This window comes from Molothrus aeneus, chromosome 8 (genome assembly GCF_037042795.1).
Source record: "Molothrus aeneus isolate 106 chromosome 8, BPBGC_Maene_1.0, whole genome shotgun sequence".
In the NCBI taxonomy this organism is placed as follows: domain Eukaryota; kingdom Metazoa; phylum Chordata; class Aves; order Passeriformes; family Icteridae; genus Molothrus; species Molothrus aeneus.
The window spans coordinates 9491689-9510379 of NC_089653.1; the positions used below are offsets into that span (position 1 = coordinate 9491689).

The 18691-nt window shown below is 43.1% G+C and overlaps 1 protein-coding gene across 1 annotated transcript in view; it reads right to left on the minus strand.

Annotated features, from left to right (window-relative positions):
- Positions 1-17080, minus strand: part of NDST2 (N-deacetylase and N-sulfotransferase 2) — a 123605-nt gene extending 106525 nt beyond the window's left edge. Inside the window, exon 1 of the mRNA XM_066554594.1 lies at positions 16966-17080. The gene's annotated coding sequence lies outside the window, so the exon portion shown is untranslated. The remainder of the gene's footprint in view (positions 1-16965) is intronic.
- Positions 17081-18691: the final 1611 nt, after the last annotated feature.

The window sequence follows — 18691 nt, forward strand, 5'->3', positions numbered from 1 at the left end:
GTGATATAATTACTTGCAGAGGATGGAAAAGTATCAGTAAAAGTTAGCAAGAAATAGGTAATTGAGACAACTCACGAACTCCTCAACCTGCTCTCCAGCACATCTGCAGAATCCTGAGTAAAAGGAGGAGGACCATGGCCAGATGAACTTTGTTGCTGCCATGAACCTGATCTGCTGTCCAGCCTTCTCACCTTTAAGTGAAATATTACAGTTCTTGTCCTCATCCTGCATCTCTTACAGAGCTTTCAAACTTGCAACATCAGAATGATTTACAGAAGACTTCTCCCAGTAAAGACAGGTAATGTGTGTGAACAACTAAAGGCAATGGGATTTTCCTGTTCATGGCAGGAAGAGTAGCACACCGACCTCTGCTAAATACAGTATCCATCCCCTCTCTCCAAAAGAAATGCCTGCATGCTATTAATACCACAAGATGAAACTCAGCTGTATAAATAAAATCCCTCATTTCAGCTAAGTCTTTGTCATCTCTCTGGCATCCACCACCGTCTCTTCACAACAAAATTCTCAGGAGGACCTACAGTGCAGGGTTTTTTTTTTTCTGGACAGGAATGCAAGCCTAGTTTTATTATCTCCTCTTGGCAACTTAACATTTATGAACAATTAGGTTGGAATTAAGGAAAAAAACACATCAAAGCCCAAAGTTCTGTAGGAAGTACTCAAGTATTTGCAAATCAGCATGGTTTAAAATGGAAACATACTGTCTGGTAGTCAAGGGGACCCTGCACACTCTTTCAAGAGACTCTCTGACATGCTGGATGACCTCAAGTACATCACTTATCTTTCCCACATTAAAAAAATATCTCCTCAAATGACCTTGCTAGGTAGCTCACTTTGAGAATTAAAAAATAAATACACTGTAAATCCTCCTATTATTATTACTGCTGTTACTATGGGGGCTGGAACTGTCGTCAGCGAGCAGGCAGGACATAATTTAATTTTCTTTAAATATTTATTATGCGACAGCATAGCCATCTGTTTAACATTCACTATATTTAGTTTCTGTCTTAAAAAACAGAAGGAAAGAAAATACCAGCTTTTGACTTTCACTTCCACATATCCTTTCCAGCCACATATGCACTAATACATGGCCAATATCCTTTCAACTGCAGTATCCAAAAAATTGCAGGAAAGTAAAAAGAATTTCAAGCTTGGATGAAAACAATTCCAATTACAAATTTATTCTCAAAGATTTAAAAAAAAAAAGACAATCTCTAGTTTTAGCAGTATATATTTTGACTTCAGCATTGAGAAGGCAAAACAGGATATGAAGGAAAATAGTGGGACAAGAAGACATAGATGGCAATAAAGCACTGTGCAGAACATGGTACAAGAAGAGAGACATAAAATATCACATACCTATACAAAATAGTAACTTCTCAATAGCATTAGTTTCTCTCCAGTGAATTATAATAAAAAACATCATTCTTAAGTAACAGCTGTTACACAAAGGTGCCTTTGGCATCAAAATGTATTCTGTTTGGACCCTTCTATGAAAGGCTTCTCTTTTCCCTGTTTGCACTCTGTACTTCCAGCAGTCTGCACGCAAAAATCTTCTAACATGTCAAACCACTGGGACTTTGAAGTAATACAAGTCAAGGAGGTAGAAAAGAATCTAAACTAATCAAGACACACTGAATGAATTTTTAAGTAAGGTAAACTAAAAACCAGAAAACATCAGTTAAAATGCACTCGTCCCATCTTATGCTTTCCCACTGCTGTATCTATTATTCCAAGGCTGAGACCATGAACCCCTCCAAGCACACCTCAGTTCCTGGCATCAGCACACCTTAACAAGCCACTCCTGGTCCACACCACTGCAATTCCAATATACAGAGCTCAGCCCTTTCTGGGAGTATGCCCTAATTTTCTAGGGCTATTTATAAACTGTCATAGCACATCAGGTCAGTCAGGCCTGTCTGAGAGGCCAGTATCTGAGATCACAACAAAATGGTACAGAGCTCAGGCCAAGAAACTCCAGCATAAAGGTGAAAAAGCATAAGCCAGACACACAAATGCAAAAACATGCCCAAAACTACGATGCCTGAATTGTTTTAAACAGCTTATTTTCAAATCTTCTATTGCTGACAATAGAAGCAACATATTCCTGTTTTTATACAGCCAAAAGATAACATGCTATAATGGTGGTACGCTGGTGTCATTAATTTACTGGCACTTGATGACTGAATGGATAACAAACAACTCCCATATACAGTACCAGTAATCTGACCTTCAACTACAGATGCGACCTTCTGTTCATAAACTGTAGTTTCCAAATACATGAAGCAAATGATTCTTTAAAAACTGTGTGTAATAAACCAGTAAACATCTGAATGTTACCTTTTTACCCAAAGAAAAACCCCAAAACAAAGAGAAACCTAATCATTTAGGAGAGGTAGCAACTGCTTTGGAAATACTTTTGTACTTGAGACCAGCACAGAAACCGCCCACTTTGAAGTTATGTTCCTGTGGAGCAAGGGTTGAGCACTGGCACAGGCCTTTAACCTCTCCTCAGTTTCTCAACAAGGACAAAGGTTTAGGCAAACACAACAGCACATAGACTTCGGTCTAAAATGAGCTAACTCTGGGCTTGGTTTAAATTGAACATGGTGGGAGAAGAAGTTGAAGATGTGCCATTGCCTGATCCATCCAAATAACAACTAGTTATAGTTGTATTCTATGTTGTAGCTCTTGAGCATATCACATAAAAAGGGGGAAAACTGCCCCCCCCTTGAACTACATTTTTCCTCCATCCTGTCAAAACTCAGTGTTTATTTTTAGTGTTAATCTGCAATGCAGAATACATTTCTACCAAATATTTTATCACCAGTGTAATAATCTGAATTTAACACCTTGTTTTTAATGGGATATTTGTAATTGCTTTCTGACTAACAAGAATCATAGCTATTGAAAACACCTGAAAAATACAGGACATAAGAAACTCATTCTGAATTTCACCTAAAACTCGTTCACTTCAGTTCCTACAACCTGTACTGTCCAGCTCCAGGTATTTCAAAGACTAGCAGAAGAAAGCCTTAAAGACAAATTTGCAAAATAGGAATAAGGAAAAGTAGTCCTTCTTATTATTGTTTATACTTATGGATATCTTGAGCTCAAGGAAGCTGTCTAGAAGACCTTAAAAAGTGTTTTAATTTGCAGGATTTGTGACACATAAATATCAGATGACTTTTGACCCTACACATTTTTAACCTCAATGATGTACTGTAGCAATACATTCCACACATTAATTTGTGTACTGATGGAATATATTTCCTTTGGCCAGAAATGAATTTGTTATTTCCCAGTATAACTGACGGTTTCCTTTTCTGATGACAGCAAGGTATCTCTAACTAAGCCACTACTTCAAACAAAAAATCGTCAATATCCCTTTTACAAGATCTTTTTTACAGAGAAACAATTTTACAAATAGAAATAACTCTGCAATCACAGTAATTCATAAAGATGCTGCAATCAGTAGGAAAGATACTGACAATGCATGCACTGCACATTCTCTGCCTATGTTTCTAAACAGCAGGATTACCCTTTATGTGCCCCTGCATTAAGGCTTGAAGGGCAGAGCTCAGAGCACCTTCCCCACAGCTCAACACCCAGGCCTAGGAACAACAGGACCAGCAATACCATTATCACAAGGAATGATGATAAATACAAAGCTTTCTGAGCATGGCAGCACAGCTGTGGTATACCAGAAAGATTCATGCCTCCCTTGGTGGTTGGAACAGCTGTATGAATTAGCTATTCACTGGAGTGCTGCTCTTTTGAACTTGCCTTTATATATGATTCCTACCTGCAGAATGTCAAGTTTGAAGCAGCTGGTGTCCTCATGATGCTGTTTTATAAAAATCTGAGGTAGCACAAACAAAAAACCACAACAACAACAGCAACATACAAAAAAGCCAAACAACACATGAAAATTGAGATTACTCAACTAAGTGACATAAAGAAAGAAATACAATGAACAACCCACTTGAGATTCCAATGTAGTAATTTGATCTCTTCATCCACCATAAACTATTAGGACAGCTAAGCAAAGAATTTTCTTATATTTTTCACTGTCATGAACTGGATCTTCTGTCCTGATCTGGCAGAGCTACTTAGGGCAGCAAAACCAAGCCTCATCAGTGTGCTGGCTAGCTTCCTCTCCATCACCTGAAAACCTGGACAGGAACCATGTGACCCTCTCCTCCATTAAAAAGCCTCACATAGCCATTAATTCATCTCTTGCAATTAATGGTGTCCCTGAAATAGATTAAATATCTTGCTATCCATCTTCAAAGGTACTTTTACTTGATTTCAGCTTTTCTTGTATTGACAATTCGAAAACATGGATGGATATCTAAGTACTGCTAAAGAGATCTAGTAATTAGCTCCCTGTGTTAGCCATCAGGTTTTACTTGGGTCAAATATCTCTCCATTTATTAGAAGAACAATTCCAGATGATTCAACAGTTTTCAAAAGATGTCTCTGATAGGCCTAATGATGAGATCACTCACACTGTTGGAGTCCAAAAGGTCAGTTAATACCAGAAGACAGAAAACAACCCTCAATCTGTAGCATGCTTTCTTCCTTACAGTAATTACAATAAAGCGTGTATAGATGGTAAAATTAAATGGACACATTTTGAAAAATTAAATTTTTCCACTGTATTTTTATGATTTGTTAGAGTTAGAACTTGTTAGAACTTGTTTTGTTTAAGAGGGACATAACATAGTTGCTCAAACAAAATAAATTCTGATATGTTCTATCTTATGTTTGTCCTCACCAACTTCTGAATGTGGTAGTGTACATCCATACACGTCTCTATGTGCGTCCCTCCTCCTGTTTACAATTCCCACATTAAAGCAAAATCCTGAATGACAAACTCCACTACACAAGCATCCCACTGGTATCACACAGGCTGAGCAACCATCTGATAAGCCACAGGGGCATCCTGAGCTAACTAGAAGTTATAGCAACTATAGGTGGTTGTTCTCAGGGTAGAAGCACTTCTGAACTGAAGCAGCACTGCCAAAAGGTTTTAGGTATTCTCTGACAGCCATGTCTTCAGATTTAGAGAGCTACATTCCATGTAGGGTACAGGAAATGTGTCCTACATGGAATGTAGGTCTCTAAATCTGCAAAGCTTTGTATCTACTCCTGCTATCTGCATCTTAGCTACTTCATCTTCCTTTCTCCTCAAAACCCATCTTTTCCATCTAACCTTCTCACGTTCCTCATGCCACACTTGCCTGTCCTCTCTGGTCATCTGTCAATTCCCTGTCTAACATTTCTCTTTTGGCAACTGAGCTTGCCTGAGATAAAGCTTCTCTTTAGAAGCCCCACCATGCAAAGCACTGCCCATGCAAAGGCACACAACAAACAGCTCTTCTACCCAGAAATAAACTCCTTTAGAAAATGTAGCTTTTTACTGAAACTGACTTTTGGGTCTCCTTCTGACAGCAGATATCATTCCCCAAAGCAACACAGCAGAATGGCCAATATCTGTAAACTACCTTAGATCTCACAGTAACAGAAGAAAAACATCACAGTCGACTGTTTAAAGAGTGCAGTGGGGAAGCACTCTTACAGAAACTGCCACTCAGGTATCACAGCTGGGTGGCAACTGCTTTGTAATCTCTGGCACAGGGCCCTCCAGTCCCAGAACCATGCAGAAAAACACCAGCTGGCACACAAAGATCAGAAAAGTCAATATTGATTAAAATTACATTCCAATGTCAAAATTTTAAAGCCATATGAAATTTTCGGACTGTTGGACCTTGGGGGAAAAGAAGCAAAGCTGGTTTTCCAAAAAGGTTTCTATCTCCTGGAAAGTACAAATTGGTAATGCTGTAAAAGCCAACATCACAGCAAGAATGAAGTCTGCCTACTGCAGGTGCTCTCAACCTCACCACACACAGCCCCCCCTTTTCTTACAAACCATCTGAGTGCAAATGCTCAGGAAGAACAGGACTTAACTCGAATTCTTAACAGGGTGACACACTTCACTGGAGTTAGAAGTAGATGAATATGGTAGAGATAATCTTATGACTGCCTGGCTCTAGGAAGGGCCAGGGGGCTCTGATGAATGTATTTATTGCTGTAATCTTGAGCCAAATGCCTAAGGGTGACTGCTACATCAAATCCTCTAAAGCCTGAGAAAACAGATAATCCATTGTTTAAAGATTTTAACTAAAAAAGACTAAGGTTGCAAAGCCTCAGGCAAAAAGAACAATAAAACATTAGACAAGAGAACACTTTGCATTAGTTTGCTGACCACATAGTGCTGTGCTTTGCACATTATACAAGAAATAGCAGCAACTGGACCTTTATATTAAGAAAGAGCTTTTACTGAAGAAGGAAAAGAAAGGGGATTCTTCTGCCCAGTCTTACAGCTACCTGCTCCCAGATGCACTATACACCAAAGGTTTTAAACCCTAGCAGTGATTAGTTGTGCCAAATATGAGCTACATTATACAGGCACAGAATTTTTACAGCACTTGGCACTGCCTATGAATATTTAATATTGTACCACTCAAAAAAGTCAGTAGTCATGTACAACCTCTGCAGCTAGTACATTTAAAGCATGACTATGCTGGGCTAGCAGTGTAATGGGAATGCTGACCTCATGCAAGAAGCTTACCAAGCCAAAAAATGCATCGTATGACTTCTCCCCAGGAGAGAGACAATATATCTGAGCAAGTGTAACAGGGGAAAAAGTATTGCATTCACTGCTCTCAAGGACTGCTTCCTAGAATTTGTCATTTCCAAACCCAATGATAATTAACCAACATTTCTAAGAATTTTTGTGTGACACTTTCTCATCACAGTTTAAGATGATCTTGGATGACAGTGATAGGACAAAAAATGTTCTGGACTAGTATTACCAACTCAAAGTTAGCTTCAGGTCAGTATTAGTCAAAACTCATTTCTCCTTTTTTCCTGTATTCCACACTGATTTCCGCAGTCTCAGTGAAGCCAGCCTTACAAGCAGAAAAGAGGGATAAGAAGTCTCCTCACAGTCACAGGATGAATTTCCCTGCAGTAGCAGCTTGTGCCCATAACTTTACATGAAAAAACCCTGCCAAACCCACATTTCTTCCTGCTTCTCTTTTCTTTTCCTTCAAGACAGATGGAATCAAGCTAGGTAAGATTTTCTAAAAAGTATTACCTAAGGATAATTAATTTTATGAAATTGAAATTTTAAGGCCTGAGTGTTATATCCTGATGTCTGTACATACAAGGTTTCAATACTTCATTTGGCTGAGAGCTCCCTCATGTTATTCTGGCTACCATGAAAGCCCTGGCATTTGTGCTCACAAGCACTGCAACCACTTCCCCAGCTCTGTCAGCAGTTTCACAGCTACACTGGAAGACACTCGTGGTTAAAGGTCATGACTGCAAATGAGGATGGAACTCCACAGAGCCCCAGGAAAAGTATCCCAGCAGAGAGCAGCTAGCAGAGACTGTGTAACACCAGAGTGAAAGAGTTGTGAACACAGAACAAAATGAGCAGCACTCTCAATACTCATTTTCAAGCTTAGTGTTACCCATCCCATCCCAAAAGATCAAGCATGAGGTTTCTAAATCACTAACCCATGAAGACCAAATAACATCTGTGTCCCCACCAAATGCTCTCTCCAGATAAAGCCTAATGACAGGGAAAACCTGGGAATCTTGCATTTGTGGTTTACACCCTAGAGCTGTATGAAGATGTGTTTGGCTGTATTTTTATTCTTTCTTCATTTTTAGAAGTACTCAGTACACTTTAAGACCAAAGAGTTTACAGACATACCTTTCAAGAAAAGTCTAGCTTCCAGTGCAGACACTGGATCAGTTTCCACTGCCCTGTTTCCCAGCACTGCCTGGAGCTATCTTCACCCTTGCACAGGATGCACTTCAGGAAGATATAATTGCAGGAAGGGGAAGGGGCCTGAGCACTCCCAACAATTTCAGTCCTCAAAGATCTGTCCAGAACAGTGTCATGGGACAAAGTGTCTGTGCAAGGGTGCTAGAAAAAACTTGTTGAGGAAAACAGAGAAACATTGCTATTGTTTGTTTGGTTTTTTCTTTGTTTGTTTTTGGTTGGGGTTTTTTTTTCCCCAACAAAATATGGAAAAAACCAAGCCCAAGATTAATTCCACAGAAACGTAACTAGTTTTCTGACATAACATGTCATGTTGTTCTGGTAAATTGCACAGGACCATAAAGATAATACAGCACTGCTCATCAGAGAAGCTGAGAATTCTTGGAGTAGATGCAAAAGAAAAAAAAAAAATAAAGTGCAGAACATGTGAACTCAGTGCTGGTATGCACCTTGACCAAAATGACTACTTTGCTCTTCCTCAGGACCCATTTTCACCAGAAACTGCTATTGCTATTGCTTCTTCAATCTTACCCCTTAGAAGAAATCAGCGATATAAAAATTAATCCAGTGTCCAATTAGAGGTGGAAAAGAACAGGCAGCAATAAAGGACTGCAGCATGCAGCTTGGCTCTTATCCTGCTGCTTGTTTCAGAGTTTCTGATGACCACTGTTAGTTAAGGCTAACCTAGATTTAAAAACTTTGCAGGACTGATGCAGAGAGAAGTAGCACAAGACTCCTCTTCAGCTTACTCCATGTGAAACTACTGAGGTGACCATCTGGCATGTCTTTAGGTGGTCACTCCTCTCCCCCAAAGACACCTGCCCTGGCATGCCATCAATTCATCTTATCCTCAAGGTACTCTGTGGTGTGCCACTGCAAGAGCATTTGAGCCTGTCTGGGTTTCTTACATTCATTTTCCCTTCTGGAGAATGATAACATAGCAAAAAAGGAGGTTTGTTTTTTTCTGTTATTTTAATTTCCACATGAGTTTCCTGATCCTCCTTGCTGAGTCCTTGCACCAATACCGAGAAGCACCAGTACAGGATTGCATTGCTTTCCTCAGCAGCAGTATCAGTTTAAATGCAACCAAGAGGAGCATGTTCAAAAGGGCATCCTCACCCTGTTTTCATTTAGCAATAGGAAAATGCTAGGACTAACATAAAAATAATTATACCATAGCTCTACTACGTGCAAGAGTTAACAACCCCAGAGAAACCTTATGTTCAACACCAACTGCAATTATGACAATCCCTGAATACCAGTTTGCTCTTAACCTGCCCACATACACAGTGCAAGACCAAAAAGAACCTTCAAGCTCTGCCTGCCACCACAGGCACTGTAGCATCGCGTGTGGTTAGTGAGGAATTTGTATTTATAAGTGATGCTGGGAAAGGCAAACATCAATATTTTGTTTGAGGCAAAGCGAGTTTTCCTGCAGAAAGCGTTGTGTTTATATGTTTATGTGGACTTGGGCCATGGAAACACACCCTGTTCCACGCACAGTTACAGGATACTAAAATCTAGATACGAGCACATGATAACAGCAGCTTTCATGGTAGCCTTGACTCAGGAAAGTAGGCTCATTCACATCATGCTTTGATACAATAGAATCAGAAAAAGGACCAGATCAGAAAAAGGAACATAAAGGAAGGATATGGATAGAAGTCTCCAGACAAAACTAAATCAGGAGACAGTGACAGATCTCTGCTTATGAGGAAGATGATTATGACTCAGCCAAAAGTAAGGCACATTCATTTTGAGCTTCAGTATCACTGAGTGAATCCAGAGCATTACATTAAAAATAATGAAATTACAAGTAACAAATTAAAAACATTATTTTAACCAAAAATAGGGGGCAGGGGAAAGCTGAATGTTTCAGAGCTGTTCTGAACAATAGATCAGACATGGAGACTAGCAATTTATGCCAGGCTTCAGTGCTGAAATGAATCTGCCTCCTCACAACAGCTGGACTGGGCCACGATCCCACCTTGTCCCACTGAAAAAGCAGGTTTAACACTACTGTAGTTCACATGGTTCTCCTAAAAGTGGATTCACACAGCTGATCAAGCAGGGAGCTGCAGCAGCCCTCACACACAGACACTCTGTGTTGATCAATACAATGTCTACACTAGTTTCTGTCTGCTCTTTTTAATACCTCTACAGCCCTCAAAAAATTGAGGACAAGCAGTTTTCCAACAGTTAGGTGGTGATGATTTCAGTTCTGTAGCTCCATTGCTGAGACAAAGGACGCCACTTCAAAGACATCTCTATACTTGAAACTGACCTACACACAGGTGATGTCCAGAAAAGAAACACAAACAAAACATGGGGGATGACAGATGCAAGATGATGACATTTTAAGGGGTTAGGCAAAACACCCTAAAATTTTCTCCACTAAAATTTCTGCCTTTTATTAAACTGCACAAGAGTTCCCAGTCTTGCTGTGCCCCTTGTTCATCTTGGGCCGTTAAATACTAAGAGGTATTCAACTTCCTGTGAAATGACAGCATTCATCTCAGTCCTGTTATGTGCCACTGTGCTGGGCCACTCCAAACCTGACCTCACCATCTGGTCAAGTTTAAGCTTCCAGCAGGGCAAAACCCAGACTGTGCAGGACAGAAACTGGTCTCTTGACAGAAAAAAGTCATTGGGCAGTACCTGACATTTTGACATTCTCCTCACTTAGAGTCAACTACAATCTCTGCAGCTAGATTTTGAATCAAAGACGCACCCATGATTTGGTCTCACTTCTCAGGGACAGGATGGCTGTCCAGGACCACAGTAAGGTCCTGGTTACCACTTACAATGGAATCCTGTCTGTTGAACAGCTTAATCTCAGAGGCATGGGCAAAGACAATCGACAGCTGCAGAACAAGCCCTAACAGTCAGCACTTGCAAAAGCTTTCAGAATAAAGTGTGAGTGGCACAGAATCCCCATGTAAGCATTAGCTTAAAAAGATAAATGTACAGAAAAAACGTTCTAAATATGGAAAAGGTAGTTAAGATAAGAATAGGCAAATTTACATAATTAATAGTGATGATATTAAAAATGCTACACTGAAAAGCAGTCCAGGACTACAAGCAAGGTAGTTGTCACTCTGGAAGGTGTTCAACTCAGCTTCTGCTCAGATATTTATCCTGCTGACATTCTCTACATCTGGAGTGACATTCTCAGTTTTTAATATATTCAGTGGAAAAGCAAAAAAAGAATTTCCAGCAAGTGATTCACCTCAATAAATGTGGACATGTACTTTAGGGTAGATTTAGAAATGAACAGTGCCCAAACATACCCTTAACATAAAGGGAACTTACAGTGCCCAGCTCAGTTGTGGACACTTGAGCTGTATTTACATACTATATTTTCACATGTAATCAGATGAGTCCAACTCTCATTATCCAAGAGAAGCTAGACTTCTCTTCTGACTGTTTTAAAAGCCCGTTGTAATACAAAATTTTCCATTTACCTTAAAGTACCAGTAAGGGCTGAAGGGCTAATGCAAAGTCATTTAGTAAGAGGTTCTTAAAACAAAAATAGACATTTGTAAATGTTCTGTGGTTCTTCTAACCTTTCTGAAGTAAATCTCAAGTTTCTCTGCTTTTCTAAATTTTACTCTATTACTCACAATGCAGAACAGCTAAGGCCTATCATTCCACTGTTTCCTTTGAGGAATTAATACCAAAGTGATTGAAAATGTGAAAGTTAAGATCTGTTGAAGAGCTCTAAAAACCCACGTGCAAGCTCTGATTTTACTTCAGAAGTACTGCCAAGCAAATTAGCATTACTTAGAGACAAGCTTAAAGACCAATAAAATATTAGGCTAATGGAATCATCTGGAACTGTAAAACTAAATACCATCAAAGGAAAACAAGTTGCTCCATCAGCTAATCTAATGGTCCTGACACAGGAGCCTCCCAACACAAACCACTCAGGAGTGTGATATTCTTGGAGAGCTCCTAACACAGGATTGAAGGATGTAGGAGACTGGAGAAACAAAGGGAAGCGTAAGGACAGGGTTGTATGCTTTCAAAGAGACTGACCAGATGGCAGACCAGGACTGCAAAAAGAGATTAAGTAGGGATAAAATTGTCATTTTGCTGTCCCTCTTTACTCCTTCCCTCTTCCATCAGTTATGCCAACCCAGCTGCCAATCCAACAACTGAATACAGAGAAAAAACACACATCAATAAAAAAAATCAGCAGTGACCCCTGGCTCTGGAGAGGGCTATGACTTGCTGGTGTGCCATCTAACACGTGCAGCTTTATGACCTACTCTCTCCCCTGCCATGGAAACCCTCCCTGAGGAGGCACCCTGCTCTTGTGAGCTGCTGTACTGGATAGGGAGGTAAGAGAGGAGGGGACAGACTCTGCTGTCTCTTGCTTTACTGAGAATGCCCTGGACAATCTTTTCTACTAATGGAGATATTTCTAAAGGGGAAATAAAAATAATTCAGAATAATGCACTACAGTATTGAGAGAAAACAGATCAGTACTAGCGCAGTACAACTGTATCCCACAGCCCCTCACTTCCATTCCACACTCAAAACACGACAAAATGTTGTAGATGTTAAGTGCAGAGTGAGACACCCAAAGCACAGGGACTACCAGCACTAGGACCTGCACAAGCCCTGTACACTGAGCAAAGGACAAAATCTATCTCCCCTTCTTCTACCTCCATTGACTTTGGAGAAAAAAATATGAACGTTGGTATCTAACTGCTGTTACTTTTAATGCATAACTTCATGATTTGTATTTAATGACAAATATAAAGTTCACTTAACAGAAAGAAGAGGGCACTATCATAGACTACGTTAAGGTGGTAACATTTCAGCCTGAGAAGAGCTGCAAGCACTGTTGATACTCCACATCTGCAACCCCAGCAGGAAGAATGGCTGTGGTTACAGACAGCTACAAACACATTTGGAAGAGACAGGTATTTCCAAACACCTTCTTGGTGTTGCTAGTATATAAGCAAGTGCTGCATGAAGCTGTCCTTTTTCTTTTTTTTTTTTTTATTTTCCTTGACAAATTTAAAAGCAAGCTGAGCCTATATAGAGAGAGCATGTGCCCATCCCTTCTCCTTGTTTGAAGAGTTTGGGCAGCTTTAGAAAACAAGTGAACAGCAAATCCCACTTCTGTGAAAACAGATCTTGTTACACTGCCCAGCATAAGCCACAAATATTTTGAGAAGGTCCAAACTGCACTTACAATCTTACCAAATCCCTCACATTCACTGATAAATCAGTTAGTTTACTAAAAAATATTAGAGCAGGCAAGAATGTGATGGAGGGTATCTTCCTGGTGCAGAAGATTAATTCATCACTCATATCTAGAGAGTTCTACTGCATTTTTAACAGAGCACATATGGATTGAGTCCAGTGATCTATATAATTTTCTTTCAGGATATGGGTCTATATTGAAAAACAGTCCCCAAACAGCAACTGTCAGAGGACAAAGACCTTCAAAAATCATTATTCAGGAAGAACAGGTACGGCTCTGATCTGTCCACTTCACTAAATCTTTCAGTGGTGATTTAAGCTATAACTGTGCTCCACAGCTCTACTGGAGATTCCTGCTTCCAGAGCAGGAGCAGCAAAGCCAAAGGTCTGTCTGCACCTTCACTGATACACCATGCAGTCTGCCATCTCCAGCAGCTGAAGCAGAGGCACATGGTCCCTTCTGATTTTACTGTAGTGGGAAAACTGCCAGTGTAAAAGCAGAGGGTACAGCACAAAAAAGAAAAAGCCCAGACTTTGAGCCTTTCAGAGCTGATGGCAGAACAGCCAGCGATCAGGCGGGAGCTGCACAGCGCATGGTGCCTGCAGACTGCGCTGCTACAGGCCAGAGGTGAAGTGCTCAGCACAGGCATAATGAAATACAGAGCTTCACCTCTGTGCATTATGTTCAATTAACCAAAGCAACGGTGTTCAGCAAAGTCACAGGGAATTTTCTAAAGACAGCTAATGTTGCTTTGGGCCTTGTAAAAATGCGCTCCCAGTACTTGCCTTTCACCACCCCTGTACTGCTCAAAGCCTGTCATCAGAAAACAGCAGCAACTTGGTTGTGTTTGCCTTGAAACAAAGAGATTGGAAAGACAGCTAGAAAGGAAAAAATTGAACTCAAAGACCCCTGCATCAGCAAAGCAAGAATAAAACGAGAGAAGCAGAGAGAGCAAACAGGAGCATTCCTCCCAGTTATCTCCAGAATCCAGGACAAACCCTGCTCTCATGCCCAGCGCCGCCACCACTGACTGTCTGTGTGCTGCTGCTGCAGCATCACTGCCTTACACCCACCAACTCCACTGCAGCTGCCTGTTGAGCTGGAAATTTGATACACTGCAAAGGCTGCTGACAGCCAGAGGCTGCTCCCCTGTCTATAAAATATCCTGTAATAAATTACATTACAGACTGGGGAAAAGGATTCGGAAGAGCGAGAATTAAAACACAACCTTATGAGAGCTAAATGAGACCAATTAAAGGAGATTTGCTACGAGTGCTGAGGGATTTTGACCTGAGCTGTAATCAGGGATGGATATGCATTCTTTTAAAAGAGGAAAATGAGCAAGAGATCATGTGTAAACAACTCTGCCAATTAAAATGAAATGGATTATCTTATCTGTGCAGCTCTGCTCAGAGAATCCCCACATACTCCAGATATACCACAGAGAGACCTGAGAGTCAGATCTCAGTCCTCTGAAACAAGGCTCAGTGATGGGGAGATAGGCTGTGGTTCAGGGCACATCGAAATCTTAGCTGCATTTGGTTATTTCCCCTTCCCCCGTTAAAACAAAAAAAAACAAAAACAAAAAGACCCCCATGGAATTACAAATGTAAATACAAAAGTAGGCTCAAGCTATTTTTACCAGACCCCTACATGAATTCTGATGCAGATCAGACTGAAGGTTAGGCACAACAGTGAAACATGCTTTATGCAAAATCCATGCAGCAGATCCCACCATCACTGCACTACTGGATGCTGCTGGGAGACCCAGCTTGCCCAGGCACATGCTCACATCCTGATAAACAATTGCACATATTATACCATACCTCAAAACACTGACTCTCAATTTTTCTGCATCATAATCTCATTTTGCTGCCAGATTGCCCCCCACTCTCCATTCTGACTTCCAGTCTGAGAACCCATACCAAAAGCAAAAGTAATTTCTGCAACTGGAGCAAAAAATTTAATATGGACAGATGTACCACTACTCCTGCTCTGTGTCCTTGCTTGCAGCTCATTCTGAGCTGTATCTTTTTTTGAAAATCCCAGTTCTTCATAGTTCATATATACATGCAAAACCACAGTTTTACAAAGAATGAACAAATACTGAAACAGAGGAAGAGAAGACCCATTACAAAACCATATTCAAGAAGCAGCAAGGAAAACACTACCATGTGCTTAGGGGAGAACAAAAACTAAAAGGGAAGAACAAACAAAGAGAGGAATTTAGGATACGGAAGAAAAATTTAAGAAGCAGCTACTGAACAAGATAATAACCGTAAGAGATATGTACTTGTTCACAGCTGCTGACAGGAGAAAGTTTTTAGACCATTTTATGCTGGTTGCCAGACTTAAGCACACAGATTTTCCACTGGCTCAAAACTGATCTACTGGAGTCTGGCTGGTTTTGGAACCAACAATCTCAACACATCACAATCACTTTTGTGCAGGGTGAAGAACAAACTAAAATGCCTTTCTATGTCCATTCTGTCAGCAGATCGGTGATCTCAGTGCCATGAAAACAGCTGCACTGAGAAGCCCAATGAAGAAATACTGCACAAACCCACTGTGGATGGAGCACCGTACGTGTCTTTGTGCAGCACTTCTAGAGAGCTTGGCTCTGGGATCACTGTCCAGGTGCCGAGCCAGCTCACATGGGCAATCAATGTAAGCACGTGTAGATACCCAGGCCAATGAACTCTTGGTTTGATGCTAAGCTTCTAATTTTTTCTGGCTCTTGGGGTGTTTTCGTACATGACGTGTCCCTCTATACCGCCATCATCCAAAATTTCTCAGCCCAATTACCACAGATAATTGACTGCACATAACCTGAACAATCCATCAGAAGTTTCTAGTTTACCTCTGCCACAAAGGGCAAAGTTACATTTCCTAATGAGAAATGCACATACTCTTAATAACTCTGAATACTTCCTTGGCAAAATTGGTCACAAAGGATCCCAGTGTGGAGTAGCTTAACCTGTGGCTGAATTCAGAGGTCTGACATTTGCTCACTTCTAATTCAGGCAACACACTTTACTCACTCTTGCATAAGCAAACAGGGATGTCTCATGCTTTTATTTATCACTTTACCTCTGTAAAAATGTTTTAACGACTAAAATATGATGGGAAATACTACAGGAGCGATTCCTCACGTTCCATGAGCTTTCTCTATGTAATTTTTGTTGTGCCTTTATAATACCACAACTGTGCCCGCGGTTGGCCTGCCCTGAGCGCAGCCCCCAGAGAGCAGCGTGTGCAGCACGGGCAGTGCAGCCGCAGCCTCGCCACGGGGACAGGAGCATCCCCTGCCCCGGTGCACGCCGACTACTCGGGCGCCGGTCCCGCCGTACTCCTCGGCGCCTGCAAGGCGACGCCGTGGGGTAAACAAAGCTGGAGCGAGGCCGGGAGCGCAGCTCCGGCCCAGGACCCCGCTCCCCGCCGGCGGCCGGAGCACGGGGGCTCCGAGGGGCGGCAGCCGCGATGGGGCAGGGGCTGCCGCTCCCAGCCGCGTGTCGGGGACCCAGCACCCGACGAAAGCAGCCATGAAAGGCTGCGAAACCTTCGGCCCCGGGCACGGCCGGCAACGGAGCACCGTGCAGGGGCACGGGTCCCCCGGAGTGGGCTCCCAGCGGGGTCCCCCAGCCGCACAGGTGGCTCCGGGGCGGGGGGCAGAGCCCTCCGCACCGCCCGCCCCCCCCCCCCCCCGCCTCCTCCAACGCTCCGGCCGCCCCTCACAGACCGCCCGCACCCGTGACCATCGCCCCCGGCCGGCACAACTTCCCCCGGCCCCGCTCGCTCAGCCCCGCCGCCCTCCGAGCCGGAGCGGGCCGGGCCGCCGCCACCGCGCTGCCCTCCTCCTCCACCTCACCTGCCGCAAGGAGGCCCCGCCGGGCGGGCAGGGCACGGGTCCCGGAGGGAGAGCGGCCGGGCGTCCCCCGGCGCCGCGAGCAGCGCTCAGGCCGGTCGCGGCCCGCCGGCTCCAGGGCGCTGCGCGTCCGTCCGGCCGCTGGGGGAGCCGCCGCCGCCGCGCTGCCCGGCCGCCATCTTCCGCTGGGAGGGAGGGACGGAGGGAGGGAGGGGCGCGGGGCCCCGCCCGCCGGCAGCGCCGGGCTGGGCTCGGGCCGGGGTCCCGCGGACCGGCCGCGCCCCGCACTCCAACACGTGGCCGGGGCTTCCCCGCGGCCGCGGGCACCGGCGACACCGCCCGCCGTGGCCCCGGTGCTGCCCGGCACGGTCGCGGCCGCCGCGCTCCCGGGTGGGATGCCCAGGAAAGCAGTAGGTAGGGATTGCCGCTGCTGTGACATCCCCGGCAGCTGCCTCCCGAGAAACACAAACACGCACGGTGCAATTTGCTACGTTAAAGCGGTGGAGGAAACTGTACTAGGAAGCCAGAATGGGATGTGAAGCCACATCACAGACACATTTATTCTCAGGGGAGGCTGGAGGAGTGGACAGCAGTCCGGGAGTGCTATTGCAGGGTCCTGCTTTTGGATCAGCTCTGGAGAAAGAACCCACCGCGCTGCAGAGAGTGAACATTTGGGACAGGTTAACATGACTGGGACCTGGAGCAGTCAAAAGCGACAGAAGAAAAGGGAAAGCACAGGCAAAGCAGGTGCTCAGGGAATAAGGCCTCATGTTGGCAAAGTACTGCTTCCCATCCTGCTGATCACCTTGTGAATAACTCTCAGAAAACCCTTTGAATAACTCTAAAAAGGCAATGCAATATATAGATTTAATGTACAGCAAGATGCTCCTCTATGAAAAAGTTTGAAAAGCTCAAAAATCATGGTTTATGGACACATTTATAGAGGATTTTTAATCTTCAGCTAATCAAATTTGCACCTGAAGCACTGACCAGACTTCTGCAAGCCTGTTAAGCCCATGTTAGCAGGTGAATCAAATAACTGAAGAAAAATAGACAAAGCTATGAGCAATCATATCTTAGCATGCTTCAAAAGCCTGTTCTGCCTCTGGCTGACAGCACCCCCACCTCAGCAGAGGTGGATGAGGCAGCTGCTCCCACCACCTGCCGGCCCATCTCACAGGTCTGTGCTGCCAAAATCCCCAGCAGCACATATTTAACACGTGATTGCATTTCTGCTGAGTTAACCCAAACACGTGCCACAGTGCTCACATCAGATTAATATCACTCCCCTGCCTGCAGCCGTCCCAAAGCTAGTGTGGCAGCAACAGGTGATGCCCAGTCTAGCACAGACCTTGCACTTTCCAAAACAGCTGATCAAATCTGAGCCAACAGAGGGACTATGGACTATGTGGCAGCTCAGAACTTTGTGTCATGTGCTTGTAACATTTATCATCCAGTACTACATTCTGTGAAATGGGATTTATCATTTCAAAGTACAATTTGATAGTCTGGTTAAAAAAAAAAAAATTTCTTCCTCAGTCCAACCTATCTCAGTTACAGCGAGGGAGGGAAATCAGTGACAGGAAGGTATTTTGTACACTATAGTTTGCTATACAGGCAGAAGAGTATCTATCAGCTTAAAACTCTAGCTAAATGTGCCATGGAAGAAACTACCCCAAAATATGCCCCATCTCTCCAAACCCCTCCTCAAACCACCAGCACAGAATTC